A 16,576-nucleotide genomic window follows, 5' to 3' on the forward strand; every position below is an offset into this window, starting at 1 on the left:
GTTTATCCTAAGGGGCTAGAAAATAGCCGCTTCGTGATATAATTAATTCAGGGTCGGTAGAGTTTTGTTGCTTTCTTCTGGGGCTCGTTTTGAAGAAACAAACTGCCAACGAGTCGCTTCACTGTGGCAGCAGCCACGACATCAGAAGTACAGCAAGAATTATTTATCATCATGTAACTCGCTTATCAGCACTAAATCAACCAGATTTAATCCGTTCCAGCGTGCCAACCGACACACAAAGAAGGAAAATTGTTCCCTCGCTCAATCATAGAACCGGTGGCCTATTTATCATGCCACTAGATACAGATCGGACCGAGCCTGGTCACGCCGGCCCGTTTGATTGGCTGCCAGAACCGGGACAGACGGAAGCCAGCCGTAAGTCAATCAACGATTATTGAGTCCATTAAAATTTACTTCCAGGCTCCAAGCTGCGGTTTCCTAGCCGGCCTGCTGAGTCAGAAACGGGGAAATGACATCGGAATGCCACGGAAGCATAATTAAATTCTCCGACTCCCGTGACAAATAATCAACCTCGTTTAGGTTCGATTTTCTCCCCGATTCTCTGCTCCGCACTCGTGCGATTGTGACGTTCATCAATGGCTCCCAGGCGTCCAAGGGACCAGAACCACGAGAATGCTTATTAATAGTCCGGTTGGTTTTATTCATCCTGGTTGTTTCGTTGATTCGTACGACACCACACCCTGGGTGCCAATGAGTCGGAAAATCGAACCATTTGTTAGCGGAGGGTTACTGGCCGGGGAAATCGAACTGCCATCGCTAATAATAACGGGACGGGTTTAGAGGTTTCTTTTTGTGTACACCTTGTTTAATTGAAGGCCAAACGGATGTGGTGGCAGGAGGTTGAAGGGCACTTCCGCCACATGCGTCCCGAAAAAAAAACATACCGGAAGTATTGTGCTTGCGACGAGTAAAACCAGTAAGTCCACGCGCCGCACGATTTCCATGTTGTTTTATGCTCATCAGCCTTCGCAGCCGAGCTGATCATGCGTCTGGACAACGGTAGCTCGCTTGAGCAGGGCAGGACGTGGTCTAAAACAATGGACACCCGTCTTCGGAGAGCCCCACCAATCGCCACCATGATGGCCAGTTAGCTAAGCTGAAGGCTGCTTGGCAGCGCGATTAAGTTGTGTTGTGTAAACAAACGAATTCAATCGTCGGCTCCATCGATTAGGGCATGAATATATTTGGAGAAGTTCCTCCTAACAGCGCAAGATTAATGGTGAGTAGCAACCAAACGCAACACCAACGCAGGCCAAACCGGGACGGGAGCGCTCTGGTGGAAGGGCTTTCCAGCTCATTTCTCCCGTCTATTTCGTTCCAACGAACCGAACCAACGGCTAAAGTAATGGCACTTGCGTTACTTCTTTTTCGGATGAATATTCCGTCAGCAAAAAAAACTCACTGGCCAAACAGTAAACGCCGGAAGGTAAGCACATCGTGGCAAGCACCGATCTGCGTTTGATTTTCTTCCCCTTGATGAGGTGGCGCACGGGAAAAGGGCAGAAAAAATTCAAATCACGCATTTGCATTGAATAAAATATTGACGGAGCCGGTCGAATGCACGCGCCACTGGTACGAGGGTGGCGTGGCGAATAATATTCCGATTAATTTTGACCGTTACATCCTTGCACTCGAGTGGAATTGAAAAGAAAAGCGCGCTCGTCAGTAAGATCACCAAACGCAACATGTTTCAAACGAACACTTTGGGGGCGCGCTTTTTCGCACTCGAACCACGCACAGCTTTCCAATGCTCGCGTTGTTTCTTTGGACAACTCGTTAGACGCATGATTTTCGCTTTTTTTTCTCGCTCATGCTATGCTCTCAACCATCCCAGTTTCACCGAAGATAACAATGCACAATACGATTTCGTTTTCCCGTTTTTTTTCCCTTTGTCTATGGGAACCAGAAACCATCTACGCCCGATTGCCTCTTATTGCGTCTTGAGCGCTAGCCTTCGGAGCAAAATTCGACACCATTCGATACGTGTCAACCGTTTCTCATCATCATTCCGCCTTCCAGCGTGGACCCGAAACACCGGAGGCAACAATCATTAACGACTCCCGGAACGGTTGCCAGGCACTTGCGCGAATGGCGAGCTAACCTTTCAAATGTCCTCGCCGGCTTATTCGGTGGCATTCCGCACCGGAAGCAATGATGTTGATAAATTTTTATTTCCATCCAGTTTTATGACGCGGGTTCTTGCCTGCTTGCTCATAAAGTACGACCAAATAGAGATCTTCATTCTTTTTCATCTCTCACCTTCGTGCCGTTGTTTTTTTTTGTCTTCCTTTCTTGTATTTAAACAATCGTTTCTGCGTGTGGCTCACGCACGAACACCCAGTCTCGCAGCCAACCTTCTGTTCCGCACGGCAACTCGAGCAGACGTAAACACGGCTCGTTCTGGATCGTTCCGGTGAAACGCGATGCCTTTCATCTGGCTAACATAAAATCATCATGATTTTATGCGCAACGCTGTTGATGTGGTGAAGCGATCCGAAAAGATGCCATTTAATGGTTCGGGAAGTTCCTTCGGCTTCGTCACCTCAAGGAAGCACGTATGGCGTGTGAGGAAGAGTAGTTCCATGAAAGTGATTCTCCCCCCGTGCAAACAATGGTTTTCCGCGTCCTGACGGCGAGTCAACAAACTCATCTCCCGCCTGGCCACGAAACGATGGCGTTTGGCTTCGCGAGATAGGAAACAAAAATAAAGCACCCAACACCACGCTGGTTCATCACGTGTAACGAAACCCTAAACACGCATGAAAACGCTTACGTGCTGCAATGTAGCCCGTTAAGGGCAAGTGTAACAACCGAACAATGGCGAAACATCGCCCCATCCACAGATCGAGATCAGGACCCACCGAGATCGAGCGATAGGATATAACCCGGCCTGATTCCTCCAACCAGTGCTTCTCGGGCCAACAAATTTGGGCCAAATTGCGCTCAATCTCTCTCTCTCTCTCTCTCTCTCTCTCTCTCTCTCTCTCTAAGCACCAGTACGCCACTGGTTGACATCATTTGCTGTCGAGATTTTGTTATCAAATAATGGACTATCCATGACAAACAACCGAGCCCCAAGTTTCATGGATTCGCGCCAAGCGACACGCGGCAAAACAACCGGAGAAAATTTACTACCTTCATCGAATTCCGAAGCGTAACAGATTTTCCGCGCTTTTCCACCTTGCTCTCGTGGCCGTGGAAGGGTTTTGGGGGATTTTAAGCATTTTGGCCAGCAGCGCATGTGTGGTGGTTGAGTTTCGCATGACTTCAAATCCAGCTTAATGCGATGAGCCACATTTATTTCCCTCAATGGCATAGCACGGTTGTAAATATGCTACCGAATCGCGTATCTCCCGCGCAACGTGCTCTGGCGCTGCAGTAACATAAAAGTTTCAAGAATAGAAATCCCCGTGGAATGCAAAGTGGAGTACGTATTTGTTTTTCGCCAACAAACACACTCGCCCCATCTCGGCGGCTAACGGTGAAGAACATTAATTTTGTCCGATTTTTCTTTTTGCTACTCAGCTGCGCTGGGAAGGATGAGCGAATGGGTGTTTGGGAGAAGGGCGGAAAGACAGCAATGTTTGATTGACTCTTGGCCCCGTGTGCTGCTCGTACAGCGAAGGAACCATAACCTGCGAATGGCCAGGCCTTTCGCAAGACACGGTCGCTCGGGTGGTGCACCTGAGCTGCAAGTGTGTACATTTCGGTGGTGGAAGTTAAACAAAATGGAAAATAAATTCCTACCGAAGCGTAAACGCTGAAGCCGTCTTATGCTTCACTCTGGCGTTCGAAATGATCCACCAAGGGGGAACACTCGAAGCGGAGGAACTAGACGTTGCAAGAATGTACAAGTTGCCCTTCGTGTCCTTTTGCGGCCTCAAGGATAGGGTCGAGTGATGGAAAAAAAATGTAAGTGGATTAGATTATTTTCGCTTGAGCTAATATTACCGTTTGAATGTGTTCTGCTCCAGCGTTCTTTGAAACCAAGAATATGCTAGACACAATTTGGATACGCTTGGTGCTTTGGGTTGGTGAATGGGTTGTTCATAAATAATGAAACTCTTTAATGAAGAAAATGAAATTTACCTACCGGGTTTCATTTATAAACGATGTAAAAATTCAAAAACTCAAAATTACTCTCCTTCATTCGCATGCAACCTTTGATTTGCTTCATTATTTCCAAACAATTACTAGCACATATTGGGAAACTTCTCCGTGTGCTACTAAAACTAGCTACTGTCGATGAATGACTGAGATACTCTGTCAAACACAACCCTCGAAATGACTCATTTTTGCACATGGCCCTCGAGCTATGAAGCTAATACAATGGTACATGCCCGTAAGCGATGCATCTATCGCACCACTTCCCAGCTGTATCTACAGTTTGAAGCCAGTAATGAGCGGGAAGCCAGCGAATGGAACAATGGCATTCGCGCGATAACGTCACAACGTGCACTCAGCATTAATTATACGCCAAAGCAATCATGCGACTAATTATCGAGCCCAACCGAAACCGATCCCCATCACGCGTCAAGCACGTTTACATTACCGTAGTGTACGCCTCGAGTCCACCAACATCAGGACGACGGGAACTTTTGGGGTGCGTATGTGTTGTATGCTTTTAACCCTGCCTCGACGTAGGAGCAGCAGCAAACACCGTCGCGTTCGCAAAACGCATCGGTCGAGGACGGAAACCAGCGAACCATTAATTGTCCCTGACACCTGGTGACGCACCCAGCAGAACGCCTCCGGAAAAGGGGCGCCACCGTCACCAAGTTCGCCTCCCTCATGGCACACGGTCAAGCCCAACCCAGGGGGGATTGTGGTGTAGTTCCGGTGTTTAAATTATAGCATTTCTGATAATAAAAAAGCAACAGCCCTTGGCAGAACAGTCGAAGCAGCGATCGCTATGTTTGTGTAGAATTTGCCTCTGTACGATCATTTACTGCGGCTGAAGGGCTAAAGTCAAGAGCACTTGAGGCTGGTGGTGCTCGCCACTTGGACGCGAATTACACGACCCTTGAACTAGAACAGGGCGGTCCAGAATTCCTACAAGAGCACCAGCTCTACAAGGGAAAGCATCATTGACATTGACATTAATGCTCCCCTAAAACAGTGAGTTCTAGTGGAGGCTTTTACTGGAACCACTATACTGGCCTTATTTTCCCGCTGTTTTTGTAGAAGGTAGATACACAAACTCCAGTTAAACTCAGCTGGTAGGCATAGTGATTCTACAACTACGTCCAAGGTAACGTGTTTCATTCACCTACTAGCAAACCCACCACACAGCTGCATGCATTTTTGCGCAATCAATCTAGTTTACCGGAGAAAGACACGGAACACAGAGCCGTTGTTCGGTGGCGCGTGTTCGCTCCTTAGAAGGCACTGGAGGCCCTGAGACCTTCTTTCCGTTGTTGTTGTGACCTTTTCGGGCCGGCTTGGAAACCGGGTTGCCGACGTCATCACGCCCGGAAATATCCTTCACCAGCGTTGAACCGGTTTTATTATGCATCCCTGCACCAGTCACATGGGCCACGTGCCGACGACCACACGGCAGCATGACGAAGTTGAAAGATAGCTAACATCCGTGGGAAGAAGAGGCTTCTTTCAGTTCGCTAATCTTGTTAACATTCAAACCCCTCTCGTCGGAAAGGTCGAAGCGGGATTAGTACATTAATTTGGCACAAAACCTCTCGTACTACTGCTGACGCTGAAGGACTCACGCCGGATGAAGCCAATCTTCCTCTCGCAGTGGGCGAACCGCTGACGGGATTCAATCATGCTCGGTACGAACCCCAACAACCACTCCATCCTGTAGAGCCATCAATGAAAGGAATCGCGAAACGACCTACTGAATGCACAGCACACGAGCACGGGCATTATCCGCCCTGGCGATCGGATCGGTGGTCGCTCGGTTCCGCTGATTCCGGTTTCCGGGGCGAGTATTTATAAACACGCCACCAATGCCGAATCCTTTAGCGAACCGGCACCGCGTAGTCATCGACATCGCTCGAACAATCGACACTTATCACCGCGCGAAGATGTCGATGATGTCCCTTTGGGTCGCCGGGATCGCGTCGTCACAGTCACCGTCTTTTGCGTCCCTTTCGCCGACCGAGATGCCAGCCCCGGGGTGGTATCGTCGTTTGGGTTGTTGGGTGGTTGGATAACGAATCCGGACGCCCTCGTGACATCGATTCAATTACGTCAATTGGGTGAAAGGAGAGTTTCGGTTCGTGTCTCTCGTTAAGATGGACTCGATAGCAAACCTCCCTAGCACCCAACGATCACGGACGATGACTGACGTCGACGATGACGACGATGAAGACGTACGGTGTGTGTTCCGCACACAGCCACAAAAGAAGCGCGAATAATGATGGCAATTATTTTCATTTCAATTGTACCGTCTCACACGTCGATCGATGCAAGCGACGATGCAGTGCTCGCGCTCGAGGTACGATTTATTTTTGACTACAACACCCGGACCGGAAATGCGCACACGTTGCAACGCAGTGACGCCCGGCTTCTCAATTACTCGTGGTTCGGGGCGGGCAGATAAAAGGCGTGAAGTCTTGGTGCAGCAGTATAGGGACGGATGCCGAATTCCAGCATCCAGTATAAATAAACCCAGAGCAGGGAAAAGTCTGTCTGACGAATGGTTTAGAGTAGCATGGAAACGAGACGACCGAGTACTCCCCGTACTCGTCCGTCTGGAGGAAGGAAACCGATATCGGCAGCATCTGCTGCGAACGATTTTCGATCGCGTTCCGCCGAGCTGCGTTGTTTAGTCGTCCTCGGTGTCGTCTTCGTCGCCGTTGTGATCTCCAAAAATAGCGCCACGAGCTGCGCGTCCTAGACGACCCCGAGCGCATTAATTGCACGGTGACAATTGACGTGTGACTAACGCGTGAGACACGCGATTCACCCTTCCTTTTTTCGGCAGTTTCTTACGAGGCGCCATGCTTATGTTTTTCACCGGTTTTTAATGCGAGTTCCCACCCAATGGATATACTCCAAACTAGGAGACTTGATCACTGAAAGAGTGATCGATACGCGGAAGACACACGCTCGTGTCATTGCCCATGGTCATGGCCTCGATATCAGGGCTCGGTCTCACGATCGTAAATTTATTCTTATCACCCACCGAACTCCAGTGGGTTGTGTGGAACAGCGCACATGTGTGAATTTGCATGCGCTACTGCGCAAAATAGCACCACCCCACAACACGACAGACAGGCGATCGCGTTTGCAAATCATTTTATCGCGGTGCCAGGGCTATTAGGCAAATGACCTTCTTAGTCGCGGCACAAGCAATAACAAACACTAAGCGCTTAGTTTGACTCACCATTCGTGTTATTTTCAAAGGAATTTAATGTAACTCACCTGAAAAGAAACAGAAAAAAGAGGGTCGTTAATCAAACCATCATGCAAAGTAGCTTCCAGCACAATGCAATAAATATTGAGAGCATGATTCAGTGTTTACTTCAAGAGAATAAACCTTTTCATTTCACACTAAATGGAGGTTTCTGCGTCCTATCGCCTCACGATCTTGTTCTGCTGAGCTTCTGATTTTCAAGCTGAATCTATTTCAACTTTAACGGTACCTACGAGACTACGTCACGTCTATCAAACATTCAACTCACTGCGCTACGTAAAAAGCTGTCAGTTCATTGTGATGCTATTCCACTTAAAATTTACATCCCTCTCTAAAGCAGTCTCCCAGCAACGGCTTACATGCACGCTCAAGTGCTTTTATCATCGCAGCTGCCAAAATTGAAGCGATCTGACAAAAAAAACCCGTGCAATACTTCTGTGATAAAAAGCCCGGCCCCGAGTACTGCCGGTCTTGGGTGCTATTTTGATAAATTAGCTTTAGCATTTTCATAATGCCATAATTATCCGACGATCAAAAAAGCATTACAGCGAGCTTCCATCTCCATTCCACCTTCTTCTTCGTTGCAGCATTTGTTCGCACGAAGCTTGAACTTTCTAATACGCCACACAACCACCGCGATTCCGGTAATGGGAAGCGCAATTAGTTTAATCACGAAAGAAGAGGGTTCCGTTCATCCAGTGCGTCAGGCTCATGGCGGTTGCAATTTCAAAGGGTCACTGTTGCTGATGCTGGTGATGGCGGCATCTTGCCAAGTCCCCAACGAACACGCCGTCGTCACTCGCGGTCCCCGCAAGACGAATGGAATCTCGTTTTAAATTATTCCCACCCCACCGGATTCCGGGAGCGTGATGGAACCAGCGCCACAACCCGGTGGAGGACGAAAGAGGCGACTCCACAGCCGCTGACTCAGCACCCGTTCAATGGCTGAGGGGGCCATTATTTGGGGCATCGTGAATGACCGCGACCAATAATGCCAACATCGTCGCGAGCTTCGTTACGAGGCGGTGCGTGTTTAATTGACGAATTGAGAAAGAAATGATACCGTGTAGCCGGGTTTGAGATGGGAGAAATACTTGGAATGCTCGGAACCGTCGTGGCGTTATGTTGCCCATGCACAACAGACACCGTCATTGTGCCGCATCTTCTTAGCCACGGCTCAGCTGCTTGCGGCGCAGAGGAAAACTGAAAAAACGGCCAACCACCGCGACGACAGGAAGCGTCCACTAGCGGTTTGCTTTGAATTGAATGATTAAGGTTGGCTCTTCCCGGCTCTTCTCGGCTCTTCAGCGGATGATGAAAAATTCATTCGAAGCTCGTGAGGGAAATAAAACGACCACCAGCACTTGTTGAGAGCTAACTGGGCTAACTGTAACCCGCGTTGCAAGTGGTTCGCGCGTAGCCTCGAAAGATGAAGAATGAAGCCAACGCGAGCATGATCAAGCTGATCCTGGCTCGGGAGAAGCGAAAAAAGACTAACTTCTGCTGGGCAGAAGAGAAAAAAAAAGGCACGCACAAACAAACACTGCTGGGGCCTATCCAAACCGGTTTCATCGAGCTATGTTCCGCCAAGTCAGACCGTCCCAGATAAGCGCCTGCTCGATGCTTCCAAGTTGGGTCTTTGGCTCGCAAAAAAAAAACCACGCGACCGCATTTCATATCGCGCGAATGGTGAAACGCGCGCGAGCTGGCAGACTTATCAAAAATCCAAAAACCCGTTCCCTAGAAGGTCTGTTCGAGCGAGCCTGACAAAATGAGACCGGTGAGCCTTGACCTATGACATCACCCTGGCAGGCGATTTTGTGTCCCTGTCAGCTGAAACTTGCATCAAATCAGCTGAAGATGCCAGCATGAAGAGCGAGAGAGGGTCGTAAAAATAAATCACATGTACGAAAGAGTGCCTCCCTCCAAAAAAGGGTCTACGATGGAGCCACTTCAAAACATATGACTCATCCGTACGGTGTTCTGTGCGAGGAGACAGACTTTTACTCGCGTTTGTCTGGGTTTTCAACTCCCGCCGTAAACTTGTTTCCGCAACAAAACACAAACTGCGCAAATACTCCTCATACAACGCGGCCAGAGATTGCGCTCGTCGATCAGATCTCGCCTGTGGCAGTGTATGCGCGCGAGAGTGTTGATGAAGCACCAGAACCCAGCGGTAGCGCATATTCCAGACCACCGCGCGCAATTGCACAATGCTAATTGGGATGAATCAAACGTGCGACGAGCGTTTTTTTTTTTAAATAAAGCGTGACCAACCAGATGGCCCTCCCCGATAACCCTCAGCTCATCGTTCAGTTGTTACAACCCCCCTGTGGTAAAACTGTTGCAACGCACACACACCGACGAGAGAAAATGTTCACCACCCAAACACGCTTCACCGATGATGTCACGCCGTTGTTGGGTTGATGATTTCGTTAGAGGCCGCACACGCATTGTACGCGACTGCACCCAAGGTGCGCCTTCCGAGTGTTCTGTGGCGAGAATACCTGGGCTGAAAGCTACGCCGACCACGATGATAATGCAATTTAATATTCAACGTGACACCCGGCCTGGGCGGGTTTGATTTGTTTTTGTAAACACTGGTGCCCGAGAGCACCATTCGCAACAATGGTTGGTTCCGGTGTTGCAAATACAGCGCCATGTCCGGCCGGCGGTTCGTGGTGGTGCGTAATCTAACCACGAGCAAAGCACGCAGGTGGGAAGAGAATTTAATAAAATTTACAGGCGAATTCCGACGAGCGAACGAACGGAGGCTGTGGCATAGTTTAGTAGAGTGTTCTTTTGTTGTTGTTTTGCAGACCGCGAGTGTTTTACATCAACTGTGCCGCAATGAAAGCGAAATGCTGTTGAGCGGTGTGTTTTTTCATCCCTCTGAAAGCGAATTGTTCGTTGGAAACAAACGGACAAGCGTGCTGTAAATGAACAACGGATTCGAAGCTCGAAATACAGCCTTTGTAGATCCCTTGCATGAACTTCTACTTGCGAAACTTGCTCTGCGAAAGCGAGTGGTAATGCGACCAGTAAGGTCACTCTCATCAAAGACAAGCTGTTCGTGGAATGCGTTGGTGCCAATCGAATGGCCAAACCGAGATGGTCCATTGGAGGGTCCAGTGCGGACCTAATGGTAGAAACTTCCTCAGAAAACTTTTAATTGAATCCAACACCCAATTCAACGCCAAGTCGGCTCGCTACATGACCACGTGGAGAGCCGACTCTCGTCCTTCCCAGGAAAGGTTGGATTAATCCGAAAGGATGGCGTGCAAAAATCCCCCGGGAGATTGTGTGTGAAGGTGGCTATACCGAAACTGCCCACCTGACGAACCAGCACTCCCATGAAATAAAATGAAACATTCAAGGTCCACCCAGCGCGATTGGGCTGTTGTGTTGGCCACTCGGCAGACAACATTATTGCATTCTCCTGCTCACCTTGTGGGTGACACGATAATAAAATCGCTTTTTTTTTGCTGTTGGCTCGTTTGTGCCACAATCTGCCACAATTTTGCTCAACATTGGCTTTCAGACTGTCTACTACGTTTCCTTTGCAGCCGACGGTTTGCTCCGTTGTCCGAATTATAGTTTCTTACAAACCAACAAAATCCTATCAGCGTCAACGAGTATCCTTTTCGAACAATTACGACCCTGGTGCCGTGGTTCCCTTGCATGCAGCAAATCAAATTAAAACCCAAATTCGTTTCAAACCGGCACCATGACAGTTTGTGCGGTTGCGTTTTGAGGGCTCAGCCTCAGTCCCCTCTTTTCCTATTCGAAACCTACCCTGAAGAGGCACCCACATAGTCGACCCAAAACGAGGCGACCGCGCAGCTTGACTTCGGAAATATGATTACAAAACTTCGGCTCGTTGCTCCAAAAAACCGCCCACTGCGTGTGGCTGCACTGAAAACGGAAACATCTCGCCAAAACGGGGGAAAAAGAAACCCCTTTTCATATTCCAAAACCAACGCCCAAACAGGCGCGTCGTGAAGCACCAGGAGCACCAGCTCGACATGCGGGGAAAGTATGTAGCAATAACAGAAGAAAAACTCGACTCGAACAAATGTTTGTCTTTTGGTGGAATATTTACATCTCACCGTTCGATAGGAAGGCATATTTTCGGCTCGAAAAAAACTACATTTGGAGGTTAATCGTTGTTATTTTCTGTGCGCTTCGAACAACCGTTTTTCCCACAAGCAGCCACTACACACGGTGGTAACGGTTCGTTCATTCGTTTCGCGGCCTTCTTCGGGGCCTACGGGAAGGACCACCAGGGAGAGAAAATTGCCCAAAAGCGCACCAACGGATTCATCCAGCTTGCGTCCGAATCTCACACACCAGCGCAGGTCAGCCACTCGAACCCTTCCCATCGGCCAACGCCATCGGAATTACGCGTGAGAAGGGTTTTGATTAATTGAACCGATTTTCGATCGAACTCCGCGGGCACCAATCGAACGAACTCGCTTTTCGATCGACAGATAACCGCCGATGAAAGCGCCAAATTTTCATCCGCACACCAACCGAATCCCGGTGGTATCAGTGTGTGTGTGACCGTTGCCCGCATCCGTTTCCGCTTCGCTTTCACGGTTGGCATCCGGTTGGAATGGTAAACCAATCCGTGAGACAGCGCTTTGTTCTCTCGTCGCGTTTCGCGTCCTTCGCGGTGTCCTTTCCGAGACAGATGTTGTACTGTCGGATCGATGGGAAGGAGAAAAGAAAAGCCCAAGCATCATGTTGGAACGAGCCGCGGATGCTGTGCTGAGAAGTTCGTCTCTGTTCCGATCGACTTGGCGTGTTTGGAAGATGTGCCGACGTTGGAAGGAAGCGACTCATCCCGTGAAACCGGAGTCAGTCGCCGGCAAACGGATGCACGGAGATCAAGCGAGATCCTATGTACACAACCAAGCACACATACCATCGTAGGGCGAGGCAACCAACGCCTCTAACCCAGCTGGTTGCCTGCTGACAGTAATCTTGGCGCTTGCTTTATGCTTCGCTGCTCGGTGCCTTTGTGCATGGCTTCCCGAACGTCGCATATGGCAGCATGCGCGGAGTAAAACGTCTATTTCAGCGGTTCCGTCCGTTGGCTTTTGGCCAACCGAAGCCTGTGATCTGTGCACGTGCAAGCGGACTCTTTCACCAGTGCCTAGCGACAGGTTGAGGTGATGGAAAAAAAATAAGAAACGCTTCTAGAATGAGTCCCAAAAACTGCAGAAAAAATACATATACCGAAAATACCGAAGTTTGCCAGATTTCGCCCCCTACACCGACTAACCACAGGTAGGTGGACCTGCGCAAGGTTAGATACATTTTAAACATTCATCTTACTTGCCTGAAACGCTAGTACATCAGCCCAGCGAAGGCTCTTAAAATAGCACCCAACTCAGCAACATCTTAGCGCGGTAATGAGAATTAATTTGTTTATTCGCCCGATTGTTTTACCGGGTGTTTCGCGAGCAGGCAAACAACAGGACGATGGCAACTGTACGACTCTCTACCTTAAGCGAGCTCCATCTCGAGCCTGGCACACGAGTGCAGGTGCAAGGTAGCAGGCGCTAGGAATGTGTTATTTGTTGTTTTTCCCACAGCAATGCAACTGCACCCCGACTAGGGCGCGTAGGTAGCCTTGGTGATTGCACTTCGCACTCATTTGTTGGTGATCACACTCGTGCTCGATGGAATGTGACTCCGTCGAACACCTGCGAAGTGGAAGGTGGGGTTTCTTGTTGTTCACGTGCTGCCTAGGTCAAGCGCGAAATGGGTACAAAATCATGGCGACTGCCCACTATGGGGACGTTTAATTATAGTTGTTTGATATATCGTTCCAGCGCAGCCCATTCGAGTGTATTTATTTTATCCAAGAACCAAATTTAGATACACCTGACTAACGAAACGGGCGTGGTCCTGAGTGGCTAAGCGCGATGTACGTATCGAGAAGAGTTTTATGATTAATCTGAGGTTCAGATTTCACGCGAAAACCGTAAATCGTCGTAGTCAAACTCCTACCACGGCCGATCTTCCGTAAGCGAACCCAAATATAAATAATGGCCAATCATTCTATCTACCGCAGGAAGATATAAATATCTTCACAACTTCCCCAAAGCAACTCACCCTTACAACCCATTTTCCACTTCCTTCGTGGCGCGTAGAATCTTAAAAATCAATTAGTACGATCATCGCAACTATCTTGCGAATGTGCGAATGATTTCTAAACTCAATTTTAAACCCCAAAACCCACGCCCGACCGTCCTTGAGACGACCGCTCGAGAAAGGCAAACAATCGCAGCATCGCAGACAGACAGTCCTGTCGCATCAGCGAAACTCGTTCTTCTTTTGCAGCTTTCACACGGTAACCCGAACCCGCCTGTACGAGAACAAGGATTATTAGCATCGAAATGATTTATCTGCTCCATGATGAGCAAAAACAACTTTAAATACAAACCACCCCCAGCTGGTCCCAGCCCTCAACACTCGAGGGAAGTTTTAATCTCACCCCAAAAGTTCCATTTGTGTTTCGGGGTCGAAGGTTCCCTTGTAATTCGCAGCCACCGCACGCAAACGGTGAAGCAATTGAGCTGCAAAATCGATTGATCGCGCACGCTGGGAAAACTTTTCCTTCGGCACTGTCAGCAAAACGCAATGGCGGGCGCCGATTTTGGGGCCAACGACAGTTGCCTCACATCCCAATTTCCGCTCTTTACCGGGCAACAGTTGGGCATCTCAGCGCATCGCCAACGGAGCGTCCGAAGGGTTCGCGCTTCGTTCATTATTAGCCATTCGCTAGGCACATCCTGTTTCCGGTCCGGATGTGACTACCGCCGATGGTGGCGCAGATGAGCATCGTCTGGCGTCAGAAAAACCTAATGGCAGCAGCGCGAGGTACATCCATCCCATGGTTTTGTGGTAAATATGCGAAGCACCGCGCACACGCGATGTAAATTCGATTTGAAGCCGTTTGTACTTTTAGCCAAAGCCACCGAGAGGCTCTCTAGAACGTGGCGCCCAGCCAGGCCCAGAATAAAAGCCACGCGGCACGGGAAAAGGTCCGTAAATATTTCCACCGAACGCCTGCGGCTGGCAACGACGTCCAACCGAAAACACGCTGTTGCACGAACGATGTTTCCATCATGGAGGCTGGGCGTGTGTTTTGGAAAATCATGCTCAAGCTGGGAAAAGAGCCGGTCGAGCAAGAGCGCATAAATCGTGTGACACTAGAATGAGTCGTGTAGGCGAGTGTGTGGATTTCCAGCACTTACGTAAGGGTGCGTATGCAAATACGACACTGTTGGAAAGAGCCATCATCAACACACCCTGTGGTTGATTGGGGGATGATGAACGAAAAGAAAGCTAATCAACCCAACTGGCAGCTACAGCTACTAACGGGTTGCCGCATTATATCACCCCCATTAGGTACCTTTAATCATGAAATTATCTACTCCATTTCGAGCACCAGCACATGGTCGGTGCACATTTTCACCCAGAATCCCCTATCAGACGCATGCACCGGAAGCAAGTTTAAAGTGCCTGAAAAAATCCCCCAAACCAGCTAGGACAGACCCAGAACACCACCCTCTCGAGGAAAACTCGTGCCAGCCCAGCCGGAAAACACATTCCATTGCGACAGCCAGGGCTCCGGTCAGTGCGCACAGGAAATAATTAGATTCCGGTCGCAAACGTGCACGAGATTTTCACAGCTTGAAAAGTGAGTGCAGCGAAAAGCGAGCTCGGAAAATGGACGACGATGACGGTGCCATTGCATGCGGTCACAGACCGGACGGGTATGAGCCCGTTCACCACCCTCTAGCTGCCGATCGATGCGGTATCGATTTTTCCCATCCTGCCCGGCCACAGGATTCGCCCTCGGGGAGAGGTCGGCCAATCCGTTCGAAACGACTCGAGATCTATTTCGTCGCAAGTAACACGTAGCAAAACGGACAGCGAGTAACGGCCCGCCAGGGCTTGGGTGAGTGTTTTATCGTCCGGCCTCCGAAAAACAACGCCACAAAAACGGAGACCCAGACACACACACACGCCCTCTGTGCGTTCGAAAGAAAAGCACGAAACCGGAGACACACGGAAATGCCCTTGGAACCGAAAACCACTCCTCCATCGGGGCACACGAGGGGGAGTAGGAGGGAGGTGGCTAGCCACGACGAGTCGGAAACTTACGCCTGACCCTGCCTTGGGCAAACAGTTTAAAATCAGCTTTGCGATTGTGCGACGTCGAAACAACGGCTCCACGGACCTCTTGTGCAGAAAACGCAGATAAACGTGATGGACCGTCGAGCTGCGGGACGGAGCCACGCGGAAGGCGGGAGGGAAAAAAAAGGGCCGCAATCCCGTTACACTGGAGCACATTAATTCAATTAGTGACGGTCCTGCAGCGATATGGGAACGGAAGCTATCCGGTTTTGTGCGTTCCTCCTTTTCGGTTTTTCTGCTTTCCCGCCACGCCACGAAAGCACGCTCTGGGCCCTTTTCGCTTGCGCTTAGCATAAAGCCGACCCACCGCGCGGTAGGGTTCGCGTGCGGAACGTAAAGTTCACGCTTCAGGTGACGGAGCGAAGCGCTACGGAACCATATCGGTTTGCCAGCGGGCCACTGACCTCGCCATCCCTCGCCGGGTGGGTTGGAAAAACCGACCCGACACCCGACGGCGAGCTGGTAAATGATAAAAAAAGGGTTTTTTTGGCCAGTGGCGTCGTGGTGAAACTTTTGCTCCATCGTAAGGGAAGACTTACGCCCCCTTTCTTGGGCGTTTGATGTGCGCTGCTTTAGCGGAGAAGGACGCCCGGTTGGATTATGCTGCTGGATGGTTTACTTTCGAGCAAGTAGCGATAACGCAAGCAAGGGTTTATCTGAGACACGCGCGCGTAAGGGGGCGGTGTAGCTTAAACACATTTACCACCCTTTTGTATGCGGAGTTATTTAAGCTGGCAGAAGGTAGCTAAGAGCCCGAGAACTCACCTGCCCAGTTGCAGGGCGCGACCAACGCCCTAAAAGTTTTGTCCCACGAAAATCTGACGGGTAGACAACCATGTACACGACACGTTCGAATCGCTTACCTAAGCAGGGGAATTTTTCCGAGCTTTTTGTTCTACCCTGTGGAGATTAACCACTTTCGGTGTGAGTGTGGTGAGCCACCTTCAGAACGTGCCCTCGACA

At 49.7% G+C, this 16,576-nt stretch overlaps 1 protein-coding gene across 1 annotated transcript in view; it reads right to left on the bottom strand.

Moving 5' to 3' along the window:
• LOC128727350 (uncharacterized) overlaps window positions 1-16,576 on the bottom strand; it is a 56,744-nt gene that overhangs the window by 28,594 nt on the left and 11,574 nt on the right. The window lies entirely within an intron of this gene.

Source organism: Anopheles nili, chromosome 3, assembly GCF_943737925.1.
Source record: "Anopheles nili chromosome 3, idAnoNiliSN_F5_01, whole genome shotgun sequence".
NCBI classification, from domain to species: domain Eukaryota; kingdom Metazoa; phylum Arthropoda; class Insecta; order Diptera; family Culicidae; genus Anopheles; species Anopheles nili.